The 15,267-nt window shown below is 41.3% G+C and overlaps 1 protein-coding gene across 2 annotated transcripts in view; it reads left to right on the top strand.

Moving 5' to 3' along the window:
• Positions 1-721: 721 nt before the first annotated feature.
• The window catches only part of foxp4 (forkhead box P4), a 133,771-nt gene continuing 119,225 nt past the window's right edge, over positions 722-15,267 (top strand). The window contains exon 1 of one of the 2 annotated variants that reach the window (XM_058373176.1): positions 722-1,400. The gene's annotated coding sequence lies outside the window, so the exon portion shown is untranslated. The remainder of the gene's footprint in view (positions 1,401-15,267) is intronic. The other variant, XM_058373174.1, reaches the window with a different exon arrangement.

Raw genomic sequence — 15,267 nt, 5'->3', positions numbered from 1 at the left:
GTAAAAACTACATGCACTTTATTTTGCATGCTGTATCAAGGAAAAATCCTCAGCATATTCCTACTGGTTCCTGACATTCCTAACACCCAATATTACAGTACTGTGCTCTGGAATCCCTTTAAATAGACAGAATGATTCGTTAAAATGTGCATGAATTATAAATGTGTAGCGAATAACCAATAGTTCGCGTGAAAAGTGAGGACAAGATTAAGATGCATTTATTTAAAAATAATAATAATAAAAAAGGGTTACCTGCGATGAGCATGGATCACCACCTAGTGCCTTGGATAGACTCCGGATGCATCATGACCCTTAAAGGCGCTTAAAAGTGATTGAGGGTAAAAAAGAAAGTCCAGTGTACCTGTTTTTTCTTTCTTCTTTTATTTGTTTTTATGCAATTGTATAATAGTTAGGACTTAAATGCTTAGACCTATCTGTAGTGCTTCTGTGTGTGGGGGGGATACCCATGTTAGTTTTTTTTCTTGAAGACCGAATGAATTACTGCCAACGGCTTTATTATTGTTTATTTGTTAGTGACATCTGTTGCATGTTGGTTTGATAACACTGAACGACGTGTAGGGACGTTATAAAGCACGTGCGCTCCTCTACACACACACACACACACACACACACACACGCTCGCGCGCGCGCACACACGCACGCACGTGCAGTACTGTTCCGGCGCGCGGGATTTGTAAGCAGGAGAGCTCGGAGCGGAGGAGGCAACGTGCACGCGCACCTGTTTTAGGCGCATTACGGTAGAGTCAATTGTCCTCCAAACACATCACCGCCACTGCGCGCGAGCCGGAGTAATCCTACACTGATTTCTCCACGAAAGAGAAAGAGTGAGCGAGGTGCGGGACAAGGGGGATGCCAACGAGGGCGAAGCGTTGCTGAGACTTGAGAGAGAGAAAGAAAGTGACAGAGAAGAAAAAAAGGGAGGAAAAAAGGACGGAGAGGAGGAAAAAAAACGAGGAAGAAGCTCCGGAGCGGCGTGCTCGTTTTCGCTTTCACGAACTTTTCCCGAGCGGTGACCATGAGCCAGTGTGCGGCGGGGTTATTGTTTCTACTTATCGTCCGGTCCGCCTGAGGAAGCTAATAAAAGCAAAGCCAAACAAAAAGAGGAAGGACTAATAAAGACTATTCAAGTCATTTGAAAGTAATGATTCCGCGATATTGATCACAGAGCGCAGTTGGGGTTGTTTTTTTGTTTTTGTTTTTTTTTTTTTTTTTGGTTTTGTTTGTCGCATCTTCCTGCGGTGTGAGAGAGAGAGATAGAGAGAGAGAGAAAGAGAGCGGCTTTTGGAATCACCGGGACCTTTCAGCCAACCTGGGAGCGAGAACATCCACATGGTCGAGCGCGCGCCGTGAAAGTTCACTTCTGACGAGTTTGCCAACAGGTCCATATCATTTCTTCTTTCTTCCTTTTCAACTTTTCCTCCCTCTTTCAGCCTCTCCTGACTTATTGAGTATTGTAATAAGTTTGATTTAGAAAAGAGCGCGTGCAAAAAAAAAAAAGAGCGCGTGCAAGGCGTCATTTCTAATAATAATAATAATAATAGTAATAATAATAATGCTATTACAAAATTCTGCTCATATTGTTCTAAGGTAAAAAGGAAACAGTTAAGAAGTGTCTTTCATGTTGAAATGTAGAAATGATGACCTGCATTCTGAAATGGAAAAAAAAAATATGTTAAGAAGGAAAGCAGCCTTTTCTTCTGCGGTGTTCTGTATAGGAAATACAGAAATAATGCTTCATAGTGAGTTGAGGACGATTTAATGAAAGTTTCAGGAAACTTTTAGCTGCTGTGAAAGGCACAGACTTCCTAAAAGTGAAGTAATGTGGCTCATCAGAAGTGTGAATTATAACCTCCAAAATTTAGGACATATTATTGTCCAAAAAAAAAAAAAATAGTCCAGGGTAACTTTTGACAGCTTATTGCTTATGCTTTTTGCCCGCTCTTCTTTCCTGTGTAGCTTTCCTGTTTAAATCAATGGCGTTACAAAAAATCTTCCTTATCAGATTTATCATTCTAGGCAGAAATAACGACGATTAAAATAATATTAATATTAGCCTAAATAAAATGAGCTGTGTGTTTAAAGGCCTAACATGATATATATCTATTTTAATTCAGATTCGGCATTGATAGTATGATATGCACCTTTTTCTTATAGTCTTTTATTCAGAAGTACTAAACAGTTATAAATGAATAAATAAATAAACAAGAATGTTTTTTTTTCCGCTCGCCGTACACTGTTCAGAGTGTGTGCACGCGCCGAACCGCTCAGTTTACACGCAGCGTTCAAGTTTCCTAAACGCTCAGTTTTGATATATATATTTTTTTCTCTTCCCAAACCGCAGAAGGTTTGCTGTTGAGATTGGCTTAAAAAAAAGTAACTTACGTACATTAAACCTTGTGGGTCTTATATTTTTATCTGATGTTCCTATAATAATAATAATAATAATAATAATAATAATAAAAAAAACTAAATTAAATTAAAGCGTACTTATTTCGTGTGCGCGAGACTGACAGCGCCGTTGTTTAGCATGACAGATGGTTATTGATCCATGTGGATTTAGCCTTCTATAACGCTTTATAAGAACAGTTACGGCTGTCTTCTGATTTCCGGGAAAACGGAAACTTGTCAAGGGTGCAACTTTGACCTGCTGCCTTATTATTTGAGAGCTTAAAAATGATGAACACAGCGCAAGAACACTTAATCCCTGTAATACCGAATAGAGTAAAAGTGAGTATTAGTGAGGTTTCGCCTCGCGCTCCGTTTAGGCTCCACGCGCGCAATTAATAAACAGGGCAAACACAGGTGATTTCCAGGTTTATTTCACAAATTTCCATGCACATGTTGTTGACTTAATGTCAGTTTAATAAGTGTGAAAAGCTGCAAACATGGTCACTTTAAAAAAAATAATTCTTTCCAACTTTTCTTTTACAGTATGTGTGTTCTGTAATGAATATTTTATTCCATGTGTGATTTGAAGATTTTGCACTAATAGACAAAATGAATGAATTATATTTTAAGGTAAGGATTTGTTTGTACGGACTGAATTGCACAAGCGTGATTTGCACATGTTGGTATAAATAATAAATCACCAGAGTCTGTAATCTAGATTGTACTGATATGCGCCTCCTGCCACAAATTTTCTCTGCCATGTAGAATTTACACACAGGATGGCACAGCGGTTGACATGCGTGTTATTACGGGGTGACTGATGCAGGACAGGGCTTCGGGCACTATAAATTTCCTCTAGCGGCTTTCTGACCCTGTTTCCCAGTGGCATTCCTGCCATTGCCTGGTGCCATTCACAGCTCTGAGAACATTTCAATCCGCTCATGGCCTTTCGAACACAATCACTGTTATGAAGAGCTGCTGTTCTGCTTTCTGATGCTTTTTTATTTTTTTGTATTTTTTTTAATTTTCTTTCTGACCTCTAGCTAATTTGTAGAGGAATGCATACGACTGGATGTGCTTATCCTGGGTTTGGTTTTACACTGTACGTCAAAATGAACCTGAACTTCTTGAATTAAATCACCTGCACTTTCAGAAATATTGTTTTGAAAGAAAAAGAAAAAAAACAAAACAAACAAAAAATTTGAAATCAAGAATAATAGTTTGGGATTTTTTTTTTTTTACAATTCTGTTTGCTCTTTTAATATTAGGTTGCTGATTATATTATATTAAATTCTGAAGAGGCGAAAATATTTGTGTAAAATTTGCCGTTGTCCTCTACCTGCTCTTTTCAATCACGCTTGAATGATGGAGTAATTCAGTGTGAAGCCCGAGAAGGCAAGGGCACAGATCTTCCCTTTCTTTCGCGAATACAAATGATAGTAATGAGGATAATTCTGAGGAGGCGACTTCAGTCGCATTGTGCGCTTTTGTGTCGCTTTTGGAGCCGCAAGTGGCAACGGCCCCACTTCAGACAAATCATTTTCACACACCAGCTCTGCGGCCAAACGTGAAAAAAACCCAAAAAAAACAGGAGGTCTGAAACATCACACACTCCAGTCCTTTTTTTTTTTTTTACTCTGTATTACTAGTACAGGATTTAATTCTCATTTGATTTTAATATTACAATGCATTTAAATGGTGAAGTCAGAGTGGAGTGTGTGAACATTGAACAGGCATTGTGAAGTTTTTCCTTCAGTGGAACTGGGTGGTGATGTTTGACAGGTCAGTGTGTGTGTGTGTGTGTGTGTGTGTGCTTGCAAACATTTTTCTGTGTCGTTAAAGGAGGAATATGTGTGTTGTATCACTTCAGTTTTGGAACTAACAGATGTCAGCCTTGGTAGCGTGTGATGGTTTTGTTAAAAAAAAAAAAGAAGGATGTGCTTTAGCTAATTGTGTGTGTGTGTGTGTGTGTGTGTGTGTGAGCTCTAGTCAAGTGATATGGATGTGGATTTAAGTTTTTATTCCTCGCTGTCCTCATTTCAAGCACTTTTGATTTTACGAAGCGTCGTCCTCTGCACTTGTTGGCTCCGCTACCATTAAACACTTCTGCCATTTCAAAAATAATGTTTTTTTTTTCTCGAGTACTTTTTTTCCCCTCCCCGATCAAAGTGTTTTTGAAGAGTAACACACACCCATGTGTAAATGAAGATTTTTGTTGTATTGTTTGACCTCATGTCACGTCATTGACCATTTTCCACCACTTTTTCCCTCACACTCAAATGCATTTTTTTGCGTGCAAAATATGCAATGATTAAGTTTGCCTCTTTTATACTCGGGCGAACCCTCAGCAGAAAGGTCAGGCTGGGATTTTACGGCCATTTGCCTCCTTTGAATGCGTCGCCTCTTGTGCTGACCAGCAGTAACCAGCAGCGCCGCAGAAACGGTGATTAAACATGTGGTTTTAATTGAAGATGTTATTCAGTGGAACGGCGAGCCAGGGCATTTTCTTGTGTGAATAATAAATTACACACGTTTTTAGACAGTGAGGCCTGTTTTTATTAAGACTCTGAGAGTGGTGTCATTTTCTCCTCGGAGAGAACCGACCAATAAAACAAAACCAAAACAACAACAACAACAACAAAATCTCTAACTTTAACTCAAACTGTTGAATCAGGAGGAAAAAGGAAAGGTTTTAAGTGAGGGATGTTTTTCCAAGTGACGCTTTATCTGACTAATTGAGGCACCGTGTTGAGTATGAGGTGGCATGAACCCTGTAAGTTCTTGGATGAACGGCATGGCGCTGCCAGAGGTAGGGAGCTTTTCATGGTGGTACTTTCAGGATGATATTTTTTTTGGTCCTGGATGGAGACTAAACATCGCTGGCAGCTTGAGTTCCTCTTTGCAAGTTTTTTCCCCCCTTCCATATTTATATATATATATATATATATATATATGTGGAACAATTTTGTAGGATTATTCCAGGTTGTTAGGTTGTTATGAGCTGACCGGATGCCTTTAAGATCACCGTATGGAGCTGGGTCGAGGCCCGTTTCCACTGAGAAGTGGCGGAAAGTCAGCAAGAGGAAGTCAGCATGGAAATGGCAGTGTTAGTGGCAGAGGTGTTGGTCGTTATTCCTCGTGATCCATTAGCTAAGCGTCCCGGGAGAGCCCTGGGCAGACATCGGCCTAGCTTTATGGCCTATTATCGGTACTCGGAGTCGAGCGCGCTGGCGGAAAAAGCTCAGCTCTCAAAACACTTCCACTGGTGAGACAGGAAGAGGGAGAGATAGGGTGGACGTGAGCGAGGAAATCAGAGGCAGAGCAATGAGGGTGGGATGGAAGTGAAAGAGGTGACGACGAAAGCAAAGCATTTTGTGGTGAAACCTCCCACTCTGATGAGTCTGATCGATACACGCGGTGACACGGTCCGAGTTCACTTTAAGCAAACAGGCTTGGGAAGGGGGGAAAAAAAAGAGAAGCCACTCCTGCTAAGTTTGCATTTGGCCTGACAGCTGTATTTGGGTTATGGATTTTCTCTCAATCCCGCTTCTCCTCCCCTGGTTCTAACCTCCGCCGCTCTCTCTTTCACGAAGGTCCTCATAACATGACGCTGTGTATATTTTGAAAACCCTAGTTAAAGACTGACAAACCATCACGTCCATCAGGCGGAGGAGGAGGAGGAGGAGAGGGAGGAGGAGTAGGGGGTCGAGCACGCATATCAGTTAAGCTCCTCTGGAGAGAGGGGGGAAAAAAAGACGGAGAGGGAGAGAAACTTTCAGCAGTTTTTAATGCGCCTGTGAAAGACACGACGGTGACGGCTAAGTGACAGCTTCAGGGAGAGAAAGCCATCGCGTGCATGCTTTTAGTTCCTACTGCATCTATTTTAAAGAAGCGTGGTGAAATCCCGTCATGAAGTAGCATGATTAGTAAACTTCAGTCAGAGGCTAGCACCCTGGAACGGAGGAGCACGAGGTGAACACATTAGCTAATCCACTAAATATCTGCAGAACAGCAGGAGATAAAAGAGGAAGTGCACTTCTTTGACCACATTTAGGTCAGATCACACGTCCAAAAATACGCCATGGATCCATTTTGGGATGCTGAGATAAAAAACAAGTTCAGGAGTTAAACAAAACGCTTAACGCTGTTACTATTAGCTAGCGTTACATAGTAATGAAGGCTAGTTTTGGAGAATTTTGAGAGATGGCTATTATGGAACAAGGGGCATTTATTGTCTCTTTGGGAAGCACTCAGGGTGAAGTGGCGTAGTATTTGTGTGGGTGTGTGTGTGGGTGCTGTAGTTCACAGGACTTTCTGAGCGACATAGTGATTGCAGGATGAAGTGAGAGAGAGAGAGAGAGAGAGAGAGAAAAGATGGAGTTTCAGAGATTAGAGATTAACAGCAGCATCTCAACAAACATGAGATCCTCCTGCTCACGTGCTTGCGGTCGACAGAGACCCGGAAATTTCTGTTGTTTAATGAGACAGTGATGGAAAGCCGCGGCTCAGCTGGCACCAAATGCTACAAACATTTTTTCTTACAAACTTTTTTCCCTGTCATGTCGTAGAAGGAATGGATCTCGTTTAGTTTGTGGTTATTTTTTTTTCTCTCTTGAACATTGAACTTTTAAAAAACATTTTTTTAGATACACACTGCACTGTGAAGCAAGCAAAGATTATAGACGAGCATTTAAGAATTTTTATTATTATTTTGTTTTATTTGATTTGATTTGATTTTTTTTCACATTTTTGTTTGAACTCATGACACAGCACCAGACTCCGTCCATGAAAGTTTCTAGAAAAGCTTTTTAGATTTATTTATTTATTTTATTTTATTTTTTAAAGATAATGATCAGGAGAATTGAACCGTATTTAAATCAGACCCAAAGTGGAGCGTTTTGATTTTTCAATCAGGTGCCTGAGAGATTCTTTTTCCATGTAAAAAAAAAAAAGCAAAGAAGCCTTTTGATAAAAAAGAAAGCAAGTGTAAAAAAAGTAAATTGTTATTATTATTTATTTAATTATTATTATTATTATTATTATTATTATTATTTTAGACAGTTGGAAGAAAACTCTCTCTCTCTCTCTCTCTGTCTCTCTCTGTCTCTCTCTCTCTCTCTGTCTCTCTCTCTCTCTCTCTCTCTGTCTCTCTCGCTCTCTCTCTCTCTCTCTCTCTCTCTCTCTCTCTCTGTGTGTGTGTGTGTGTGTGCACTTGCTGAGATGGAGTAAGCATTGAGCAGAACTGCTTTTTTGCACTCCATCTGCAGGCTGTGGGCAGCAGGCATTGTTGACCGAGGCACATCTGCCACTATATTATCCCCAGCTGTTATCTGCATAATTGTGTAATACCCCCCCACACACACACACACACATAGACAGTGTCCCCTGCTCTCCCTCCCTAGCTCTCTGCTCTGTGTGTGTGTGTGTGTCCTTGGGGCTGATGGAGCGATCTCTGTGGTCAGACTTGGTTGAGGTGGTGTCATCGCGCGTGTGTGTGTGTGTGTGAAGCCCGCCCTTACGGTCAGTGCCACTCGCCTGACATATGTACACGGATTTTGCACAGGTAGTTGTCTCTTCTTACAGAAATAACACGAAGAGGATTTCCCTCATCTGTCCACTCCTCCTCTTACACACTTTTTTTTTTACCGCCTTTTTCACTCTGTATGTGTGTGTGTGTGTGTGTTGCATGGCCCTGCCTTTTGAAGCAAATGTTTTTGCATGCATGTAAAATGAATTCCTGTGCATTTTTAAAGCGCCTTCGTGAACGCACGCTTAATAATTAATCGTCAAACAAACGTACGATTTGTCGAGACAAAAAGTTTACGAGTTTTTTTGTCCGTTCCGAACGCTCCTAGGTTGTTCTAGGCAACGCGTTTTTTCTGTAATTAAGCGCTTTCTTTCTTTCAACAGCAGATGCTCCCTCCTCCCCCTTTCCCTCACTCAGCATGAAGAAAGACTCATTATTTCTCTTTTAGTAATCCCAGTACTGTGTGTGTGTGTGTGTGTGTGTGTGAGTGACGGTCAAGAGAGAAGCCTTCCCTAAGCCTACCCAAACTGACATCTCCTCTCCAGCAGCCTCATTGAGAAGATGTTTTATGGTTTTCTTTCTGGCCGAGAGAGAGAGAGAGAGAGAGAGAGAGAGAGAAAGCTAGAGTTATACGTGTGTGTGTGTGTGTTTCATTGCGACGATTTTTCATTGCCACGCAAGTGAGTGCTCTTTTCCCGGCTCCTACTGATCACTTAAACAGCACTAGAGCTAAATCAAATGCCGACTTATAGCAAGCCAACCTTCCTCTCTTTGTCTTCACCCGTCATTTCATTCCCTTGCTTTTTTTTCCTTTTCCCCCCCTCTATCTTTTTTTTTTTGGTCTAATCGCCGTGACGGAAGACATTTGCATCAAGACATCTTACCTTTTCAAATTAATTAGTCTCATGGCATCCTTGAATCCGTGATGAAAGCAGAGTGAATGCCTTCATTAAACCAAATTACTGACAACCAAATTCATGTTCTTTGTTTTTTTTCCTTTCTTTATATTCTCTTTCCATGCCTTTTTAAAATTAATTTATTTATTTATTTATTTATTTATTTATTTATTTATTTATTTATTTTTAAATTAAGGTGCCATGGTACCAAAGACACGACGTTCTTCAAAGATTCACCACTTCTCATTTAAATTGCCTTTTTGCTCACATGATATTTGTCCATTTTTTTTTTTTTTTATTAAAACACAGAGTGAGGATCGTCCATCTAGATGCCGCTACACGAATTCCTTCTGTTTTTATTTCCGCTCCATCAAAAAAATAAAAACTTTTTTAATTAGATAAAGTACTGTCGATATCGACGTTACTTTTTAATAGACATATTTTCGTGCCAGTGATATTAATTACGTCCGTGTTGTTTTGTAATAGGAGAAATTTTGACAGTGAAGTTGAGGAAGATGAGGCAATAGTGGAAATAAAAATCCTTTCGTTGAAGGAATAAATAAACGTTCATTTCTCCCGAGGTGAAGTTTTCTTTTAGTAAGTAAGTGCAATAGAAAGAAAAGCAATAATGTAAGAAATTAGTAAAAAAAAACAAAAAAAAGAACACAAAAGCCTCACAATATCACAACACTGAAAGGAAATAATACAGAATGAACACATAGCGAAGGTCGCTGTCTTTATTTGCTTCCCCATCGCTTTGATCTGCGTGAATCTTTCTTTTCTTTTCTTTTTTTTCTGAGGCTGAGCGAGGTGAAAAAGAGAGGGAGGGAGGGAGGGATGGAGAGAGGGAGGGAAAGTTGAGTGGAATGAGGGAAGTTTGCATGGTCCAGCCACATGCTGGGGGCTTTATACAGCTCGGTACTGAAGAACTGAAGAACTTCTGGAAGTTTCCAGAACTGTGCACATCTCCAGGGTGCCGTTTAACCCGAGAAGGCAGAGAGCGCGAGGCATAGAAGGCCCGCCCGAGCGGACGCGCTTTCTTTAGCTTTAGCCCCCAGAGCGACCCCTTTCTCTCTCTCTCTCTCTCTCTCTCTCTCTCTCTCTCTCGTCCACGGCTAATTTCCAAAACACAGCCTTTGGCTTGTGTCCCTCCTGTTCTTTTCATACTTAACTAAAGAAAGAAGAAAAAAAAAAGACACCCTCTTGTCCACACAAGATCGTTTTTCATCAGGACCGAGCAGGTCACATCCCCGGACCCGCCTCCTGAAATCGAAAATGCAGCATGCTGGACGTCAGGGACTTCATTTATATAGACTCAAAGCCAGTTTAAAGGAGTACATAAGACGCTTCCTTCATTTTATTACCTTTAGGTTCAATTAAGACAGAGAGGGACAGAAAGGTTCGAAAAAACGTAACAGGTGAGGACGGTTTTCCATCTTCGATTCGGAAAGTTATTTTTGGAGCGTGGAGAATTTCACCCCACTCACACACACACACACACACACAAAGACCTTCAAGCCTCTGAAGGAATGATGAGCTGGAAGAGGGAAAAAAAAGAAATGATAACAGAGAGGATTCTAGAAGGTGCAGGCGGGCGGGTCCTGATTGATTGACGGTAAACGGAGCCCCTTTAGCACAGTAATCAGCGTCCTTTCCCCTCAATCATTTAATAAGGGCCTAATCAGGCTAATTGGCCCGCAGCACAGCTGCACATGCACCTGAGGAGGAGGAGGACACGCAGATGGGGAAGAAGGGAAGCAGGAACATGCGCTCCAACCCAGAGACACTGCTTTGCTTAATCTGAACGCTCTGATTTCTGTCCACCCGCAAAATCTGATCAGTGGGTTTTGTTTTTTTTTTTTTTTTTTGTGGGCAGCTGGAAAAATCAGCACGTAGCAGAAAGCCCCTTTAAAAAAAAGAAAGAAAGGAAGAAAAAAACCTCTGAAATGCTAGGTATGTGATAAATGTGCCGATTACCTGACCACCCTCTTTTACAGATAAAGAGGCTTTGTGGAGGCTGAGAGGGGGAGAGTAGGAGAAAAGATGGGAGGAGTGGATGAAAAAAATGTGTATCTCTTCATTTATCGATTATATAGAGATTTTTTTATTTATTTATTTTTTTTGCTTTTTTATCTTTAAACTTTCTTTTCACCTCGGGAGTGTAGAAAGTGGAGCGATTTAATATTTAAATGTGACACGTGAATATTAAAGATGGATTATTTGACTAATAATTATATATATATATATATATATGGGTGTATGATCCTGATGAAGCGACTCCTCCCCTGTCTGGGAAAAAAATTTTTTAAATTGTGTCTCAACTCTGATTTTTTGCATGTAACCTCCCTCGAGGGACCGAAAAAAGCTCGATCTGAAAAGCACATTTACGTCTCTGGCTGTTCTTTCTGCTCTAATTTGGCTGAAGGTTTATTCCCAACAGAGCAAGCAGTCGCCTTTTTCTATCGTTCCTCCCTCTCTCGCTTTCTGTCTCTCTCTCTCTCTCTCTCTCTCTCTCTCTCTCGCTCTCTCTCTCTCACACACACACACACACACAAACATGGTACATGGGGAAAAGTTCCACGCAGCCATCTATCCTGCGATCACATTATTACCTCACTCGCTTCTCCACCCCACACCCCCTCCATCCCCACCCCCTTTCCTTTCCTCTTATTCGAGCCGGCTAATGAGAATTTGTTAATGAGAGTGAGAGATCTTTTGGGTGTAGCACAATTTATCAGAAAAGGCGTCTAGGTTTTGAAAGAAAATGTGAGCGGTTTTTTGGGGAGAGAGAAAGAACGAGAGAGAGAGAGAGAGAGAGAAAGAGAGAGAGAGAACAGGCCTTCAAAGAAATCCTATTCTTCTTATTTGCGAATGTTTGATGAGACATTGAAAAGTTTTGGAGCCTCGCGCCTTTTGAACAGAGCCCGAGCCCGAACACTAATCACTCTTCACAGAAAAATGACTTCCAACCAGATTTAATTAACTGATAAGAGGGGCTTCAAATTAATTTTTCAAGGATGTTAGATTTTGATTAAGAAACTCCTAAAAGAAATAGACGAATAATCAATTTTTTAATCAACTTACTCAAATGGTAACTGGTTAATATGGTAATTCTGGCACTTAGGGCAAATATTGTAGTGCAGCACTTTCAATGCATCCCCTTAAAGGAATTATAATATCGTTACATCTGATTATTATGGTTATTTAATTATTATATTTTTTTTTTTGTGTGTGTGCGAGTACGTGGATGGCTACCTCTCAATTTTTGGTATTCTCACGCCGTATTCTCAGGGTCAAGAAGAATGAAAGTTGAATGTGCGGCTGGTGTGAATGGAGTCTTCTCAGAAATCAATATGGAAGGGAAATTTGAAAGAGAATAAGGGATGTACTTGGTATAGAAGCAGGTATTAAATATAATAAGTTATTCACAGTTGAAACAAATTTCCTGTCCGGCATTGTGTGAGTTAATAGCCGTCACTTTTTTTTTTTTTAGGTGATAGTTGAGAAAGTTTGGGATTTTTTTTGCTTCATTTCTAAGCTCTTAACTAGCTCCGATTATCTAAATTAGTCTAGATTATCATTATCTGTTTAAAGGGTTAACTAGTCACCCATTTAGACTCCATTCTCCTGAAGTGCATACGGCTTTTTATAACCATGACCCGGTCTCAGGATTCATCTGTTTTATTTTTCTAACCGTCTGGCTGGCAGAATCTCAATAACACAACGTACGTATTCAATTAGCAAAACTCATTAGCAAAAACTTGGCGTTTGTTGTTGTTTTTTTTTCTCCCCCCCTCTCTTTCTTTTCTTTCTTTTTTTTTCATCTGCCGCTGAATTAATGGTTTTGATATGCTAATTAGCAAGTAATTTAATTTCAAAAGGCCTCAATTAACAGCGGCATTGTGGACACGATGAAGTTAAGCAGCGTAATCTAATTTGCATTAGTAACGAGCAGGGAGTAATTAGGGGACTAATTAGACACTTCAGACAGTACTTGTGTTTACTTTCTTAATGAAGTGGAGGCGGGTTTTTTTTTCCTCCTTCTTTTTTTTCACAGGCGCTGGAGTGTGCCTGGCATCAGAGCTGTGACGGGGATGTGAGGAGGTGTGTGTGTGTGTGTGTTTTGGGTGGGTGGGATTGGGCGTTTTTTTTGGCATATGTTGGCATTAGGCTTATAGATCAGATCCAAATGCAGAAATCCTGGTACGAGTCAGGAGAACACGTACCGCTGACCCTTGCCAAGTGCTCTCAAGCGCAGGTCAAAAGTCTGTCTTTTCACTATGTTTGTCTTGTTCCGGTCTGGTCAGACCTCAGACACTGATTAGTTAGTAGCATCGTTAGCACTTTTTGAATGTAGGAAAATGACAGAATTGTACTCGCGGTGCGAATCTTAAAAATAAGGAGCGACTTGAAGAGTCCATGTGCAGCATGTATACAATCCTCGGGATTGCCAGGTAAATTGTGAAAGAGTTTCAGTAAATTTTCGTCCATATCATCATCGCCTGGAGCGAATAGGAGCTCATGGTGGAATTCGTCTGGTGCCTGTCTCGGCTCTGGAGTCTGAGTTCTGGCTGATGAGGTCATCGCTCAGGGACGTGGCAGAGTCATTTGGGCTCTCTCTGCAGGGATTGGTTACCATTTTGCGCCAGTGACGAGGCCTTATTTCAATCCCCGTCCCACGACAGCCCTCCTGTACAAAATACCAGATGTCCCCCTCATTCATGGAAAGTATGGAAAGTTTTCCCTTTTTTTTCAGCCCTCTATTTTGAAAGCAGATCAGACTTTAGGGACAGTTGCTGATGGAAATGAATGAGGACACGCCGTTGACACACGTCTGACCTGGCCTGTAGGATGGTCTGCTCTCTGTAGCGAGACGTATCTACTCAAAATCACACAAAGGACAGGAGATGGAAGGAGAAAACTTTTCTCTCGCCAAATCTTCGTCTTCTTCTTTTTTTTTGCTCCTGTATTTAATTTCTCTTTCTGTCTCTAAATGTTTGGACCTCTTCTCTTTTCAGGCCACAAGCAGACTCTTTGATAAAAAAGGTTTGTAGATATTTGACCAAGGCCTCAGTAAACAGGCCGGTGTTATTTTCTCAGCCGCTGCGTCAATACGAAGGCCCCTGCTTCTCGCGCAGTATCCAGGCAGCTAGCAAACATTCCACCAGCTTTTCCAGGCTTTGTCCGGCTGGCGAGGATAAATTATAGCTCAGCTTTTGTTGAGCGTCAGCTGCCTTAAAGTGACCGCACATTGTGAATTTCTTTCTTTCTTTCTTTCTTTCTTTCTTTCTCTCTCTTTTTCTTTTGGACTTGATGACTCGTAGGCAGAGCGAATGAAGCGGGATGGCAGCGAGGTCAACAGGAGGCCGCTTTAGATAAACAGTGTAGCTGGCCCGCGATCGTGCATATTTATTTAAAATCGGCCTGGATCCTATTAAAATGTTGAGAAGAAGTGGTAAACAGTGCGGTCGCCGCAGCCTATGAGCGTATTCACAGAACTGTAATTGAGGGTTGAGTTTGTGTACTGTTAAAAACGGGGGCCCCCTCCAGACGCCCGGTTTATGGAGCGCGCGCTAAAAAGTGAGCACGGTGGCCCAAAGCGGCCCAAACCTTCGCATGTCGTCAGTGTCGGGGTTGCTGCCGAATTTGTTTTCCGGATACAGGAGAGCTGTGAAACGGAACGGGTGAAGCGGAGGGCACTCTTGATTGACGCATTTCAAGTGGGTGGGATCAGAGCTTTCGGGGCCGGCGCGAGCTTACCGTTTTTGCGGAGCCTAAACCTCTTCCATATGTGAGTGATTTCATAGTTAATATCAAAACCGGTGATGTTTCCCTCCGCGCTCAGTGCTGGTACTTTCTTTATAAACTTAAACCAGATCCGCTCATTTTCTCACTGGCTTTCTTTTTTTTTTCTATTATGGATATTTTTATATGGCACTTGGATGAGGCCCAAAATATGATTATTGCATTGCGTGTTTAAAGCGGAGCTGAAATCCGATTCGCATGCTTTAACTGGGCGACTGTCGTGCAGACAGCTCATAAATGCTCAGTGTGTTCAGTAAATTTTCCAGTTGAACTGTAGGTAACATAGTACCTGGCTGAGTGCTTTCACTAAAAGTTGCACCTTTTTTTTTTTTTTTTTCTCTAAACTTTGCCTCGTAGCAACCGCCTGGCCTCGTTGATATGTCTGAACTCGTTGCACTTTATTGCTTGTGACAGGCATGAGGAGTTAATTAATGTTGCTGGAAGCCCAAAGCCTTTATTTCTGGGATACCGTCCACTGTCTTGACGACACACCGCAAACAATAATGGAGCAGTAAACTACAACTCCCAGGTGCAGACATGGTTTCACATGCACGAGGCTGGCCTGTTATTGAGCGTGACTGCAACGTAAAGACGGGAAATTGATCCTTGATCGGCACCCAGTGGCTTTTC

Source organism: Hemibagrus wyckioides, linkage group LG21 (genome assembly GCF_019097595.1).
Source record: "Hemibagrus wyckioides isolate EC202008001 linkage group LG21, SWU_Hwy_1.0, whole genome shotgun sequence".
NCBI lineage: Eukaryota > Metazoa > Chordata > Actinopteri > Siluriformes > Bagridae > Hemibagrus > Hemibagrus wyckioides.
This window is presented reverse-complemented; position numbering and strand designations above follow the sequence as displayed.